Source organism: Triticum dicoccoides, chromosome 5B (assembly GCF_002162155.2).
Source record: "Triticum dicoccoides isolate Atlit2015 ecotype Zavitan chromosome 5B, WEW_v2.0, whole genome shotgun sequence".
In the NCBI taxonomy this organism is placed as follows: domain Eukaryota; kingdom Viridiplantae; phylum Streptophyta; class Magnoliopsida; order Poales; family Poaceae; genus Triticum; species Triticum dicoccoides.
In genome coordinates this window covers 677,810,731-677,826,282 of record NC_041389.1, presented here as the reverse complement: position 1 = coordinate 677,826,282, position 15,552 = coordinate 677,810,731, and the positions used below count along the sequence as shown (strand labels likewise).

At 45.6% G+C, this 15,552-nt stretch overlaps 1 long non-coding RNA gene and 1 pseudogene across 1 annotated transcript; one reads left to right on the top strand and one right to left on the bottom strand.

Moving 5' to 3' along the window:
* The first annotated feature begins 3,222 nt into the window (after positions 1 to 3,222).
* LOC119312567 lies at positions 3,223 to 11,580 on the top strand (annotated as a pseudogene).
* Positions 4,529 to 14,495, bottom strand: LOC119312569. The gene is made up of 4 exons (XR_005151393.1): positions 13,020 to 14,495; positions 12,639 to 12,886; positions 11,861 to 12,038; positions 4,529 to 4,666 (listed from the first exon to the last, which is right to left on the bottom strand). It is a non-coding gene; the product is annotated as an uncharacterized LOC119312569 (long non-coding RNA).
* Between the last annotated feature and the right edge of the window lie 1,057 nt (positions 14,496 to 15,552).

Below are 15,552 nucleotides of genomic sequence, written 5' to 3'. Positions count from 1 at the left end.
CTCTCCTTGGCATGGAAGGCAAGCTTGGCGAGCTGGATGTAGATCTCCTCCTCTGTAAACTGACTCTGTGTAATCCTAGCCCCCACCGGTGTCTATATAAACCGGAGGGTTTAGTCCGTAGGACTCATCATCATCATTATCATCAACAATCATACCATAGGCTAGCTTCTAGGGTTTAGCCTCTCTGATCTCGTGGTAGATCAACTCTTGTAATACTCATATCATCAAGATCAATCAAGAAGGAAGTAGGGTATTACCTCCATCGAGAGGGCCCGAACCTGGGTAAACATCGTGTCCCCAGTCTCCTGTTACCATTAACCTTAGACGCACAGTTTGGGACCCCCTACCCGAGATCCGCCGGTTTTGACACCGACACCCGGTACACCATCCCGGACCAAAACATCTATGTGACTCTTACTATACGACTTAAGTTCCACATCCACTTCTTTAGACCAGAACAGCCCTACACCATCGCTTAGGCCGTCACCGTCCACCGCAAAACTGCTTGGAAACCCTAGGGTATGCCGCAAATCCTCCACCTGTTTGCCTCTAATCTTTGTCTCCATAACAAAAACCAGCTTGGGCCCTTCTTGCTTCACCACATTGCGAAGCTCTCGAACTGCCTCGGGGTTCCCAAGCCCCCGGCAGTTCCAGCTCGAACAGCTCATTGCGACAGGCATGGCTGACTAGCAGCACCTGCCGAGTTCTCTGAAGTTGTTGGTGTATCTCTCTTCTTTTTTGGCGCACGTCCCTCTTCTGCGTCCCCAATAATATCATCTCCACTTGCTTGCGCAGGATCATGCTGGATTAAGGCATTCCAGTTGTCCACATGCGGTTCTGCTGTGAGCAAGGGCATAGTTACTTTCCTGTAAACCTGATTTGGAGGACCACATTTCCTCTTATTCTTGCCATTAATTAGTATGCTTCTTCTTAGGCGAGGTGACCTCTGGGTTTCCATCTCGCGTGGAGCTGGACTCAAGTACTTCCTTTCCGCCTCCTGGTTTTGTATTATTCTGACTCGCTCCCGAATTCTCATTTGAAGGAGATCTCTTTTTGTCTTCCGGTGCACGAAGACTAGTTTTGAAGGGGAGATCACCATTCTCGTCTCTAGTCCCTGACGTTGGAAAAAGTAGGTCCGACTGACCTAGACGGCCACACGAAAAGCAGAAGTTCGGGACGTTTTCATATTGTATGTCATACCAATCACAAGCCGCCTCTAGCCGCTGAGTCTATGAGGATCCACCTTCGCAAAGGCTTACTGACATCAATTGTGACTCGCGTCCTCAGAAATCCTCCCATTGGGTCAAATTGCACTGATTGAGCATTCTTGTCAATCTGTTTTGCCACTGCCAGCCCCCGCTGCTCGTTCCTGAGATTGAAAGGCAGGTTGGGAACCCTAGCCCACAACTGCAACCTATCAAATTATAGTTCAGATGGATTCATGCAGTCGGGGAACTCAGATAAGATGCAAGCGTGTTTACTGATATGCCATGGGCTGCCATCCCACACGCGATCGCGATCACGTTTGGTGGCGAATTCCGCCACGAAGATATTTTCCCCCATCGGCCTCAAGATCAGACCTTTAGGGTTCCCCCAAGCAGGACGAAGAGCGTTGCAGATCGTTTGGATATGGAACGGGTGACGATGTAGAACTTACCCCGCCAGTGACCACTTCGTCGGTACATCCTCATCAACATCATCGATCACTAGCGGCACGGCCTCCTCTTCCGTCAGATCCAGCTTGCCCATCGCCTCCTCCAGCCACGCCCTTGCCGTCCGTGGCGAGAGGGCACCTACCTTCTCCATGCCAGCGCCGGACGAGACCATCTCGGCGTTGTCCCCGACGCGCCCCGTCGATCGAGATCGGACGTGCGCCGCTTTTTCCCCTCGAAACCCTAATCGCCTGTCAGGAGGTTCCTAGGTTTTTGGGGAACTCGTATACACGTTCGTTCCTAGGTTTCCACCACCCTCCGCAGTCCAAGATTCATTCGAGCATTGTAGCACATGAGATCCTGTATTACTAGATATGTCCTCCCCACGTGTGATGCACATATTAAAGAAACAACACAGGAGTGAATACGCTCAGCTGCCCTTGCAAATAAATGCACCCAACAATCCATTGATGATCCATCAACGCAACGGCCTCCTAGCTGCGTGTCTTTCGCAACAAAGAAATTCGGAGAGATGCTTACGGGCGTGCCGCAGTTAGAAGACGACGACGACGACAGCGCTGGATTTTTCCTACTCCCTCCGTTCCTAAATATTTGTCTTTCTAAAAATTTCAACAAGTGACTACGTACGGAACAAAATGAGTGAATCTACACTCTAAAATGTGTCTATATACATCCGTATATGGTAGTCCATTTAAAATCCTAAAAGGACAAATATTTAGAACGGAGGGAGTACTTGCTAAACGCGGGAGAAGCATGCAGTGGGTGTGTTGTGCAACCGATGCCGCTCTTCGTCTGTGCAGAACCTATCTCCACACCTTGCTCTGTTCGTCCAAGGTCGACGGAAAGACGAAATGCGCACTGCGAGAACCAAACTTGGGCAACAGCTCAATTATGTCCACCCAGCGTCCAAAGCAATTATTTGATTAGTTGGGCGTCGCTTGGCCCGTGTATTCATACGACATTAGATGCAGCCCTGGCCTACATCACGGCCGTATAAAGTGAGGTATTTCCAGATGGCCTATTAAAAGTAGTCATCGCGACGCACAGGCGAACGTCCTGGATACGGGCTGCGCGTGGCCGCATGTTCAAAAATTCCGCGTCGTGTACGGCAGGCCCTATTATCGTCAATTAGTAAAGTCGTCGCGATGGTCTTCCAAAGAAAAAAAAACAGAGAGTATTCGCGCGGCCTCGACTCCTACCTACTCGTAACGATTGGCGCTGCTGGTCTTTCCGTGTCGACCTGGCGGGGAAACACACCCGGAACTCTCATCTACATCCACATCTCCATCTCCACCGTCCCCAGCGCATCCAACGTCGCGCGTGCCCCCACCATAGGCGGTTCGCTCTCACTCCCTGCCCGCACCTGGGTCCACTTTAACCGCACCGCCTTTCCCACCCGGCCACGAATCCGTACGCCGAACCGCCTCGGCGAGGAGTCCACGCGCCCTGCGGCTCACGCTAGCCCGTCCGGCGCACGCTACGCCTATAAATAAACCCCCACCGCACGCCCCCTCCCCTCTTTCTCAAACGCAACGTCTCTCCTCTCTCGCGGAGGAGATCCGATCTCGATCCCGCTCGTTCGGCGAGATCGATCGATCGATTTTAGCCTCGAAAAAAGTGAAAAGTTGAAAATCGCTCTTTCGGCGAGACCGATCGATCGATTTTAGCCTCCATCGAGAAAAGTTGAAAGCTGAGCGACGATGGACGCGCGGTTCGCGTACTCGCCGGCGGAGACGGCCAAGGTGCAGCTGGTGCAGTTCGGCATCCTCAGCCCCGACGAGATCGTAATGCCTCGCCTGCCCCCCGCCGCCTTGCTTTGCTCTGTTTCGTTTCTCTTCTCTCCTCCGCTTTAGCGTGGAGTCGGAAGTAGCAACTAACTCGAGCGGGCCGGGTTTGGTTTGCGTCGTTTGGGGCTAACTCGGATGAACGTCAACGAACTATGATGGGGCCGCCTGCTGCTTGTTGCTAGCTTTGATTAATCCGTAGCTAGCCAACTAGCTAAACCGGCCGCCGGCTTTGATCGATCTGACAACACACAAGATGAAGTTGAACATTAATATGAAGCTCAAACTTTTGAAGAACCCATGATTGTTGTTTGGTTGAGTCGCCGGCGAACGTTTTGCTGATCAATTCGTTTAACTCTGAGCTTGGCGGTTTGGTAGCAGTTTGCACAGTTTTGTTTTGCGGTTTTTTTTTTTTGCAAGGTTTACCAGTATGTCAATTTCAAAACAGTGTACTGATTTGACCAAAGTTTTCTAACCATTACCAAATTTATATAGAGAACAAAATCAGTAGACGGATGCTATTGGTATATTTTGCTACAAACTCAGTCAAACATAGAAAAAATGACTTCTAGAAAAATTAATGCACACTTTGTACCATGATATAGTGCGCGCTGGTTTTCACAAAGGTTGGCCTTCACAAAATTTGACCGAGTTTATAGAGAAAATTATTTACCAAATACATAACATATCAAATTATATTTCACTGATAAAAATTTCTATAAACTTGGTCAAAGTTGGCAGAGTTTGACTTCAATAGATAAGCATATAATTTGGGACAACTTCTGTTTTTAGAACGAAGGGAGTACATATTAGTTTAAATGACCATTGACCTTGTGCATTAATGATGGAGTGACATTAATGTTAGGATGGAATTTGATGGATTTTGTACGTGTTGCTTTCCTGTTTGCAGAGACAAATGTCAGTGGCGGTGATAGAGCATGCAGAGACCATGGAGAAGGGGAAGCCCAAGCCTGGTGGCTTGAGCGACCCTCGCCTGGGCACCATTGACCGGAGGACCAAGTGCGAGACATGCATGGCCGGGATGGCCGAGTGCCCGGGCCACTTCGGCCACCTCGAGCTCGCAAAGCCCATGTTCCACATCGGCTTCATCAAGACCGTGCTCTCCATCATGCGCTGCGTCTGCTTCAACTGCTCCAAGATCCTCGCCGATGCCGATGATGAGGTCTCCTTTCCTTTTAAGACGTGTACCTGCGCATTAAGTTTACCAGGTTAATTGTTGGTCGGTGCATATCATCATCTAGCTAAACTGAAATCATACCAATCTTAGTTCTCACCATTCACTAGCTATATTTATGTTTGTCCATTCAATTCTGCAACTGTTCACTCAACATGCTATTGGTACAACACAAAAGAAGAATGCATTGATGATGCATATATATATATATATATATATATATATATATATATATATATTTCATCTATTATTGTCTTTGGTAAAATAATCAGAACCATGGAGCATAATTAATTGCAAGCAACTTTACAGTTTCCTCGTGAACGAATTCTGAAAAGGTTGTTCTTGCATGTTACTAGCTGCTAATTAAGCAATGTCATAGGGCGGGCCATCTACATATGGTTGTGTGCCTCCCTTGATCCTGGCATATATGTTATTTACCAGTCAGTGATATCTCTTGCAGAACGATGGCAAGTTCAGGCAGGCTCTCAGAATCAAGAACCCAAAAAATAGACTGCGAAAAATACAGGAGGCTTGCAAGGGCAAAAAGGTTTGTGCTGCGGGTGAGGATGATCTTGAGGGTCAGGATCAGATGGACAACGATGAACCAGTGAAGAAGAAAAGAGGTGGCTGTGGTGCTCAGCAGCCAAAGATCACGGTCGATGGTATGAAGATGGTTGCAGAGTTTAAAGCAACAAACAAGAAGAATGTCGATCAAGATCAACTCCCTGAACCTGTGGAGCGGAAGCAAATTCTCTCTGCCGACAGGGTATTTACATTATTATCTTTATTACTCAAATCAGTAAACTACTAGGTTATAAGAACCGCATCATGTTAAATTTGTTGGGGCAGGTTCTTAATGTTCTCAAGCGTATAAGCGACGAGGACTGCCTTTTGTTGGGCCTGGACCCTAAATACGCACGGCCTGATTGGATGATACTGCAAGTCCTTCCGATTCCTCCGCCGCCTGTGAGACCATCTGTCATGATGGACACTTCCTCCAGAAGTGAGGTTAGCCCCCTAGGCCACTACTACTAAAATAATTACTATGAATACAATGGTTGGTTGGTTCACATGGCAGATGACACCCTTTCACTCACTGTTTGTTTATCTTGCCGTTTCCACAGGATGATTTGACTCATCAATTAGCAATGATAATTCGGCATAATGAGAATCTGAGGAGGCAAGAGAGAAATGGAGTCCCAGCCCACATTATAACAGAGTTTGCTCAGTTGTTGCAGTTTCACATTGCGACATACTTTGACAATGATCTTCCAGGACAGCCACGGGTGAGTAATCGGTCTATAAGTGCACTTTCCATAATAATTAATCACTAATGGACAAGTAGTTGACCTGATTAGCTTTTGTCGAAATATTCAGGCCACTCAGCGTTCTGGAAGGCCTATTAAGTCAATCTGCAGCAGGCTGAAAGCAAAAGAAGGCCGGGTTAGAGGAAACTTGATGGGGAAGCGAGTTGATTTTTCAGCCCGTACCGTCATTACACCAGACCCAAATATCAACATTGATGAATTGGGGGTGCCATGGAGTATTGCTTTGAATCTAACATACCCAGAAACTGTTACTCCATATAACATCGAGAGGTACACTGTTTATTTGCCATTCTTACGTAATCACCGTTGTTGCATTGATATTTGATAAGTCGTGTCTAAATCTGATCTGATTATACCAGGTTGAAAGAACTAGTAGAAAATGGGCCTCACCCTCCCCCAGGAAAGACAGGTGCCAAGTACATTATCAGGGAAGACGGCCAGAGGCTGGATCTTCGCTATGTAAAAAAAAGTAGTGATCAGCATTTGGAACTGGGTTACAAGGTCAGTAACAGTAGCCATTGTTACAGCATCTACCTACTGTTTTAATGGCGACTTACAAAAATTGCCCTTTGATTTAGCCTCACCTGTTTTGTGCTTGACTTCTGATCTCAGGTGGAAAGGCATCTCATTGATGGAGATTTTGTTCTGTTCAACCGGCAACCCAGTCTCCACAAAATGTCTATCATGGGGCATCGCATTAAAATCATGCCCTACTCAACTTTCCGCCTCAACTTGTCTGTCACGTCACCATACAATGCAGATTTTGATGGGGATGAAATGAATATGCATGTTCCCCAGTCATTTGAGACCAGAGCTGAGGTTTTAGAGTTGATGATGGTGCCAAAGTGTATTGTCTCACCTCAAGCAAATAGACCTGTTATGGGTATTGTCCAGGACACACTTCTTGGCTGTCGAAAAATTACCAAAAGGGACACTCTCATTGAAAAGGTGGACTAACAATACTCTCCTTAAACACCTTCTATATTGTATTGCTTGTGTAGTTTTGTACATTAATGTTGTGAAATTTCTGCCAGGATGTATTTATGAACATCTTAATGTGGTGGGAAGATTTTGATGGGAAGGTCCCTGCCCCTGCCATTTTGAAACCAAGACCGATTTGGACTGGCAAACAAGTTTTTAACTTGATTATCCCCAAGCGAATCAATTTAATTAGATTTTCAGCCTGGCATGATGAAGGAGAAAGCAGATTTATTACTCCCGGTGATACTGTGGTCCGGATAGAGAAGGGAGAGCTTCTGTCTGGTATACTTTGCAAAAAAACACTTGGGACATCAATGGGAAGTCTTATTCATGTTATTTGGTAAGTTATAAACGTCGCATTACAGTTTCTCTTTTTAGTACACATGTTCTCCTCTGCTAAATAATAACTTTGGTTTAACTGTTTGCAGGGAAGAGGTAGGGCCCGATGCCGCGCGCAAGTTCTTGGGTCATACACAGTGGCTGGTCAACTACTGGCTTCTGCAACATGGTTTCAGTATCGGAATCGGGGATATGATTGCAGATGCAGGTACAATGAAGAAGATTAGTGACACAATATCGAAAGCTCAGGATGATGTGACTGAGCTTATCAAGGAAGCGCGTGACAACAAGTTGGAACCTGAGCCAGGACGCACAATGATGGAATCATTTGAAAATAAAGTGAATCAGGTACTACTGCTGAATGTCCCTTTTTGGTTCTTCCATCAATCAGTTTTTTTGGTAGACTTGTTATGACATATCCATTTTCCATGTTAGGTTCTTAACAAGGCTCGTGATGATTCTGGGAGTAGTGCTCAGCAGAGTTTGTCTGAGAGCAACAATCTGAAAGCTATGGTCACTGCAGGCTCAAAAGGCAGTTTCATTAATATTTCGCAAATGACCGCTTGTGTCGGACAGCAGAATGTTGAAGGCAAGAGGATCCCATTTGGTTTTGCTGGTCGTACATTGCCCCACTTCACGCAAAATGACGACAGTCCTGAAAGCCGTGGGTTCGTGAAAAACTCTTACCTTCGAGGCCTGACACCAGAGGAATTCTTCTTCCATGCTATGGGTGGTAGAGAAGGTTTGATTGATACTGCTGTGAAAACTTCCGAGACTGGATATATTCAGCGGAGGCTCGTGAAGGCCATGGAGGACATCATGGTGAAATACGATGGTACCGTGAGAAACTCCCTGGGTGATGTCATTCAGTTCTTGTATGGAGAAGATGGCATGGACGCTGTTTGGATTGAACCACAGAAATTGGACTCCCTCGGGATGAAAAGGGCAGAGTTTGACAATGTATTTCGTTATGAACTAGATGATGAGAACTGGAGGCCCACTTACATGTCGCCTGAAGATGCTGATGTTTTGAAGACAGTTCCTGATATCAGACTTGTGTTTGAGGCAGAGTTTCAGAAATTAGAAGCTGACAGATTACAGCTTGGGACTGAAATTGCCACAACTGGCGACATTACATGGCCTATGCCTGTCAACCTCAAGCGGCTTATCTGGAATGCTCAAAAGACTTTCAAGATTGACTTGAGAAGACCTTCTGACATGCACCCTATGGAAATTGTGGAAGCAATGGATAAGTTGCAAGAAAGACTCAAGGTTGTCCACGGCGATGATGCCATGAGCACTGAGGCTCAGAAGAACTCTACTCTGCTCTTCAATATCCTGCTCCGTAGCACATTTGCTAGCAAGAGGGTCTTGAAAGAATACAGGCTCACAAGGGAATCTTTTGAATGGGTCATCGGTGAGATAGAATCGAGATTCCACCAGTCTTTGGTAGCTCCTGGCGAGATGATTGGATGCGTAGCTGCACAGTCCATTGGAGAACCAGCAACTCAGATGACGCTGAATACTTTCCATTATGCTGGTGTTAGTGCCAAGAATGTCACCCTTGGCGTCCCCAGGTTAAGGGAGATTATTAACGTCGCCAAGAAGATAAAGACCCCGTCGCTGTCTGTTTTCCTAAAGCCTGAGGTGAGCAAGAAGAAAGAATTGGCCAAGAATGTCCAGTGTGCCTTGGAGTACACTACGCTACGTAGCGTGACCCATGCCACCGAGATATGGTATGATCCTGATCCTCTAGGAACCACCATTGAAGAGGATGTGGAATTTGTCAAGTCATATTATGAAATGCCTGATGAGGATATTGACCCGGATAAGCTGTCTCCTTGGCTACTGCGTATCGAACTGAACCGTGAGATGATGGTCGATAAGAGGTTGAGCATGGCTGAAATTGCAGAGAAGATCAAACATGAATTTGATGACGACTTGTCATGCATATTCAACGATGATAACGCGGATAAGCTCATCCTTCGTATCCGCATTAAAAACGATGACAAAGCTCCAAAACAGGATGAGGATGATGATGTCTTCCTTAAGAAGATTGAGAGCAACATGTTGACTGAGATGACCCTTGGAGGCATTCCAGATATTAACAAGGTCTTCATTAAAGAGAGGAAGGTGAATAAATTCGATGAAAATGATGGTTTCACTCAAAAATCAGATAACAAAGATAAGAACAAAGAGTGGATGCTTGATACAGAAGGTGTAAACCTCTTGGCCGTGATGTGCCATGAGGATGTTGACGCTACGAGGACAACGAGTAACCATCTGATCGAAGTGATTGAGGTTCTTGGGATCGAGGCTGTCCGCAGGTCTCTCTTGGATGAGCTGAGGGCGGTGATATCTTTTGATGGGTCTTATGTGAACTACAGGCATCTGGCCATTCTCTGTGATACCATGACATACAGAGGTCACCTGATGGCTATTACTAGGCACGGCATAAACCGTAATGACACGGGGCCTCTCATGAGATGTTCTTTTGAAGAAACGGTGGATATCTTGCTTGATGCTGCCATGTATGCAGAATCCGATCACCTGAGAGGCGTCACAGAGAACATTATGCTTGGCCAGCTTGCTCCTATTGGCACAGGAGGCTGTGAGTTGTACCTGAATGACAAGATGCTGGAGCAGGCCATTGAGCTTCAACTCCCGAGTTTTGTTGATGGCCTGGACTATGGCATGACACCAGCACCTTCACCCATCTCCAGAATGATGTCACCGGTGCCGAGTCCAAATTTCCGGGCTTCCCCCGTTACAGATCATGCTCTTCAGTTCTCGCCATATGTTGGGGGTATGGCTTTCTCACCCGTCCCATCAAACTACAGCACATCCTCTGGGCCAGGAGGACATGGCTACAGTCCCGTCTCTCCAGTATACTCACCACTATCTCCTATTTATACCCCCACATCTCTGAGCTACAGCCCCATATCGCCCATCTATAGTCCAGAATCGCCAGTTTATAGTCCAGCATCGCCAGTTTTGAGACCAACATCTCTTCAATACAGCCCGACGTCGCCAGTTTATAGCCCGACATCTCTTGAATACAGCCCGACGTCGCCTGTTTATAGCCGGACATCTCTACCATACAGCCCAACGTCGCCATCTTATAGCCCAACATCTCATGCATACAGCCCGACGTCGCCATCTTATAGCCCAACATCTCATGCATACAGCCCGACGTCGCCATCTTATAACCCAACATCGCCAGTCTATAGCCCGACATCTTTTTCATACAGCCCGACGTCGCCATATTATAACCCAACATCGCCATCATACAGCCCCACTTCGCATTCATACAGCCCTACTTCGCCTCGTTACAGCCCGACATCGCCCTCGTGCAGCCCTACTTCGCCGAACTATAGCCCTACATCCCCTGCATACAGCCCAACTTCACCTTCATACAGCCCTACGTCACCGAGCTACAGCCCAACTTCGCCTTCATACAGTCCTACATCGCCCTCTTACAGTCCTTCGAGTGCTTATTCTCCAAGCAGCCCAATGATGATGAGTCCGTACAGTCAGCTTCCTACAAACTACAGGTATTCATTCTGTTCATAGCTTAGGCATCTGTTAATACATGCATGTCTATGTTTAGCTTGCTTACATCTCTATTTCCGCAGCCTTGCTTCACCGACTTACTCGCCCACCTCACCATCATATGCTGCACAACCAAGTCCATCATACAGCCCGACAAGGTGAGCCCATTCCAATTGATCATCATCCTTGTTTTAACTTACAAGTATGCTGTTATTGTGACAATCAAGACATGGGTTTCCTAACGCATTGCCTGAGTGTTGCAGCCCATGCACTGCCTCTGGAGGACCTAGCCCAGATTATACAGCCTAACTTCCCCCAATTACAGGTAATGTGCATCAAGTTAATCTCTCATCTGCCCATGACTGATGGAAGTGCACCATTTTCTCATTTGACAATTGCAACTTTCATCGTGCAGCCCCAGCACAAGCTACTCCCCGCCATCCACCAAGCCACAAACTAGTGACAAGGACGACGACAAGAATGCTCCTTGAAGCCACTGGCTCGTGAAAATGGCTGCTGGCTGATGCAGAACCACACACTGACACACTAACCTATTCTTATTTCATTGTATGTCTCTGAAACAAGCCTATTATTTCGCTGCACTGCTAAATGCAGCATTCCGCTAGTGTTTATGTACGATCCATGTTACTATGAGTGACTCGGTGGACACTCCTGGGCTGTTCAGAATAGGCAAGTCTGTAATGATGTGTTCTCTCGACAGAATTCAATGCTAATGTTCCCATTGGAGCCCAGCCTTCTTATTTGTCAAAGCTAATGCAGTAACGAAGTGAGTTAATGCTAAGACACCGAATCATCCGTCGCTGCATTAACTTAGTTGTTGAATACTCCCTCCGTCTCAAAATTCTTGTCTTAGATTAGTCTAGATATGGATGTATTTAATACTAAAACGTGACTTGTTACATCCGTATTTAGACAAATCTAAGACAAGAATTTTGGGACGGAGGGAGTACATCGGTGTCAGGTACTCTTGCAAGAAAAAAATGGTACCTTCCTTCCAGCGTTAGCAGAAACAACTTGCAGGAGCAAGTCAGCGTATATGGCTGTCATCAACTGACAAAAAGGGCAGCACCGGCAGCCGCTGCTTCTTGTCCAATCTATACCTGACATACGCTGAGTTAACTCACTTTTTGATGCCCCAGAAAATTACATCCATCGACTGCATTTGCTGCATCAGAACATAAGATAGAAAATTCAAATCATACACATATACACAGAGCTATGCTACTGTAATTTGTAAGACGTGTTATCGGCAGATGCATTCATATCATGGGAGAGGCTATTATGCCTTTTGACATTCCCGTAGTTACGATATTTAGATAATACTCCCTCCGTCCCATAATGTAAGACGTTTTTTGACACTACACTAGAGTCAAAAAACGTCTTACATTATGGGACGGAGGGAGTAATAATCTAAATTAGATGTCCATGTGGGTCTTTGTTTTGCATGCTTCACCTTTTACTGACTGTCTTGCTTGTACCAGAAGTACATTCTTACAGAACAGAGCACTGCACTGGAAAATTCGTTGCTAGATTAAAAGAAATTCTTGATTGCCTGCTTAGTTTCATGATTGTACGAAAGTTATACTTTCAGATGCCTTAAAGTCACCATACATTAAGAACTCGGATGTGTTAAAGTAGACCTGATCATACATAAAGTTGTCCAAAAGTTTCTGGTGGTGGTTATGTTACACAGGTTTAATATTTGTTTACATACATTTGTCAAAAAAATCTCAAACTGACGAGGTGGAACTGAATTCAAAATTACCTCTTCATCATGATGTGCGGTTGACGCTGCATTTAAACCTTCTCTCTACTACATTTAGTTAAGATTGACCACAGGTATCAAAAACACACAAAATTGGCAAGCAAGCACGACAGACAGTGAACAGAGCAGCAATTCCTCCAAATCAACAGCAATGTTCTAACTAGAAAATGGTTTATTTAGAGTCATCTTAACCAATCCTTGTACAGTCCTGCAAGGCTGCAAAGTTTAGGCTCATTTTTTGTTTTGTACTGCAAAAGAAAAAAAAATGGGATCAGCAACATTTTTTTTTACCAACAGTAGTGCATAGTACTAATGGGTAGCCAAATAAAGAAGTTCTACAAACTACCAACAAGTTGAAACATTGGAGCTGGACCATATTACCTGCTAAGAATCTCTGAAGCTTAACATTTCAAAAGCCTCCTACCACACCAGGCATAATGTTTCTTCAAAGGTAAGGTCAACATAGCCATTGCAGACAGAACTTTAAAGATTTTAATCCTAGCATGCCCATATTTTCTGCATTCCACTACTACTTGTCAAGAACTAGTGGTATTAGGACTTGAAATATATACTTTCTGCATTCTGCAGTCACATGACTCACAACTACAACACCAGACTACAAACAAACTAAGCAGAACTCACAATACGTGTTATATGAGATTGCATGGAAATCTGTACCTATAGCAACTGTAGATTTAATAGAAATTGGGTTTTAATACAGGCTATGATTGCAGATTGCAGATAATTCTGATCACAACAGCATCTCCTATATAAGGTCAGCTAGGAATAGGATACAATTGTGTTGCAGCTTCTAAGTAATCTGAAGAATTATTCAGGATCATTGTCTTCATTTTGTGAGCAACATGACAGATGCATGATACTTCTTAAGCATGTTGTTACATATGCTCCCTTAGCTGCAAAAAACGCTTTAATCTGTCTGTTTCACTGATGACACGTAGCCATTCTATGTGAGCATCCATGGTTACTTTATCAGGTGTGCACCTATCTTCCCTCATCTGGTCCATCAGTTCAAAAGCCTTTTCTAGTATCTTCTTATCCTGAAATCCCTTCAACAATGCATTGCAGGTGAACATGCTTCTCCCTCATCTTATCAAATAGTTCAATGGGTGAATTAGTATCCCCGCTCTTGCAGACAAAGTTAATCAAAGTATTGTATATCACTGTGTTGGGGCTGAGTACCAAAGGTGACCACAGAAGACCGACAACCGTCATCTTCCCCAATAACTCATCCACAGCCGAGAAATGTCCTAATTTGCACATATCAGACAACAAAGTATTGTAAGTGTACACCAAGCACTTATAAGCCTCTGTAACCTCTCACGCCTTTGCATCCAGCTGAATCCCTCCTTTCTTCATCGGCGAAACCATGGAGCAAGCCTCCTTCAACCGCCCTGCTTGCGTCAATCCCGATATCATGGGAGAATGCATGACTGTGAGTGCCCTCCATCCACCATCTGATGGAACAAACCCAATCCATGGCTAAACCCACACATTGTTATTGTGGAGGAAATCCCCAAGCAGAGTGCTGTAGCCTGTAGTTCACGGCATTGCCGCTGGCTTCAGGCCAAGCTGTTCTTTTCTCCTTGAGGAACAGGAGCACCCACGACCGCGTTCAGCATGAATGACACGCGAGTTTGGGCCGGACATTTCATCGAGCGCCCTGCGCGCGGCCGGCTTTGCAGAGCCCGTTGGCAAGCATGCCATACCAGGCAACGTCGGGCCGGACGGCGGCGTTGCGCATGGAGGCAAAGAGCTGGGTCGTGCCAGGGAGGTAGAGGACGCGGGCGAGCGCGGCCAAGAGGGGGTTGAACGGAGAGGTGACCGGCGCGGAGGAATCCGGCTGCCTGGGCGGGGGAAGAGCAGGGGCGCGAAAGAAGCCTGGGGAGGAGGCGGGCGGAGGGGGGCGGGAGGCGGTGGCACTCCGGGAGGGAGAGGAGAAGCGAGGGAGGCGGGGGTAAGAGCATGGGAGTGCGCGCGCGGCGAGGAGGGAGTGGAGCGCGGCGGCGGGAGAGCGTGGTGAGAGAGAGGAGGCGGAGGGAGCGGGCGCGGAGAGGAGGACGGCGGCGACAGGGTCAGACTCCCCTCTTTTCCTTTTCGTTTTTTGTTTTTGTTTTATTCCATGTTAAAATAATTCAGGACTACAAAAAGCTTCTAAAATTTCAAAAACTTGTGAATTTTAAATTAGAAAATGTTCACGATTCCAAAAGAATAAAACATTTATGATTTTTCTTTATTTCGGTGAACATTTTTGTGAGCATTTTTTAACAATGACGAACATTTTTTTGTATCTGATGAACAAATTTTGAATTCACTGAAATTTTATGAACTTGATGAACAATATTTGTATTTAATAATATTTTTTTGAAAAATAGATGTATACATTTTGAATTCAATGAACATATTTTCATTTTGATGAACATTTGTTTAATTCGATGAATAAATTTTGAATTTTGATGAAGATTTTTTAAACCCAATGAACAAACAATTGAAATCCATGAATATTTTTTGAATTCTTGAACTTTTTTACATTGATGAATATTTTTTGAATTCGATGAACAAAAAATGTTCGCGGATTTGAAAAGAAAATTCACAAAAAATGTGGAAAAGTAAAGAAGAAGAAAAGAGAAAGAAAAAAGGAAAAGAAAAAATAAAAAATGAAAAATAAAAAGAAAGAAAAAATAAAAGGAAATTAATCAGAAAACGTGCCGGCCCTTACAAACGCCCAGCACGCGAGGGGTGCGCACCAGGTCGCTTGCGGGCGACCGGCATGCGGTATAGGATTGTCGGTAGAAGGTGTCCACTCCTGCGGCAACTCTGGCACTCGGCGAGCATGACGGCAGCCTGGTTTTAAATAACGGATAGTGGGCTGGTAGCGTATTGGGGTCCGCATAGC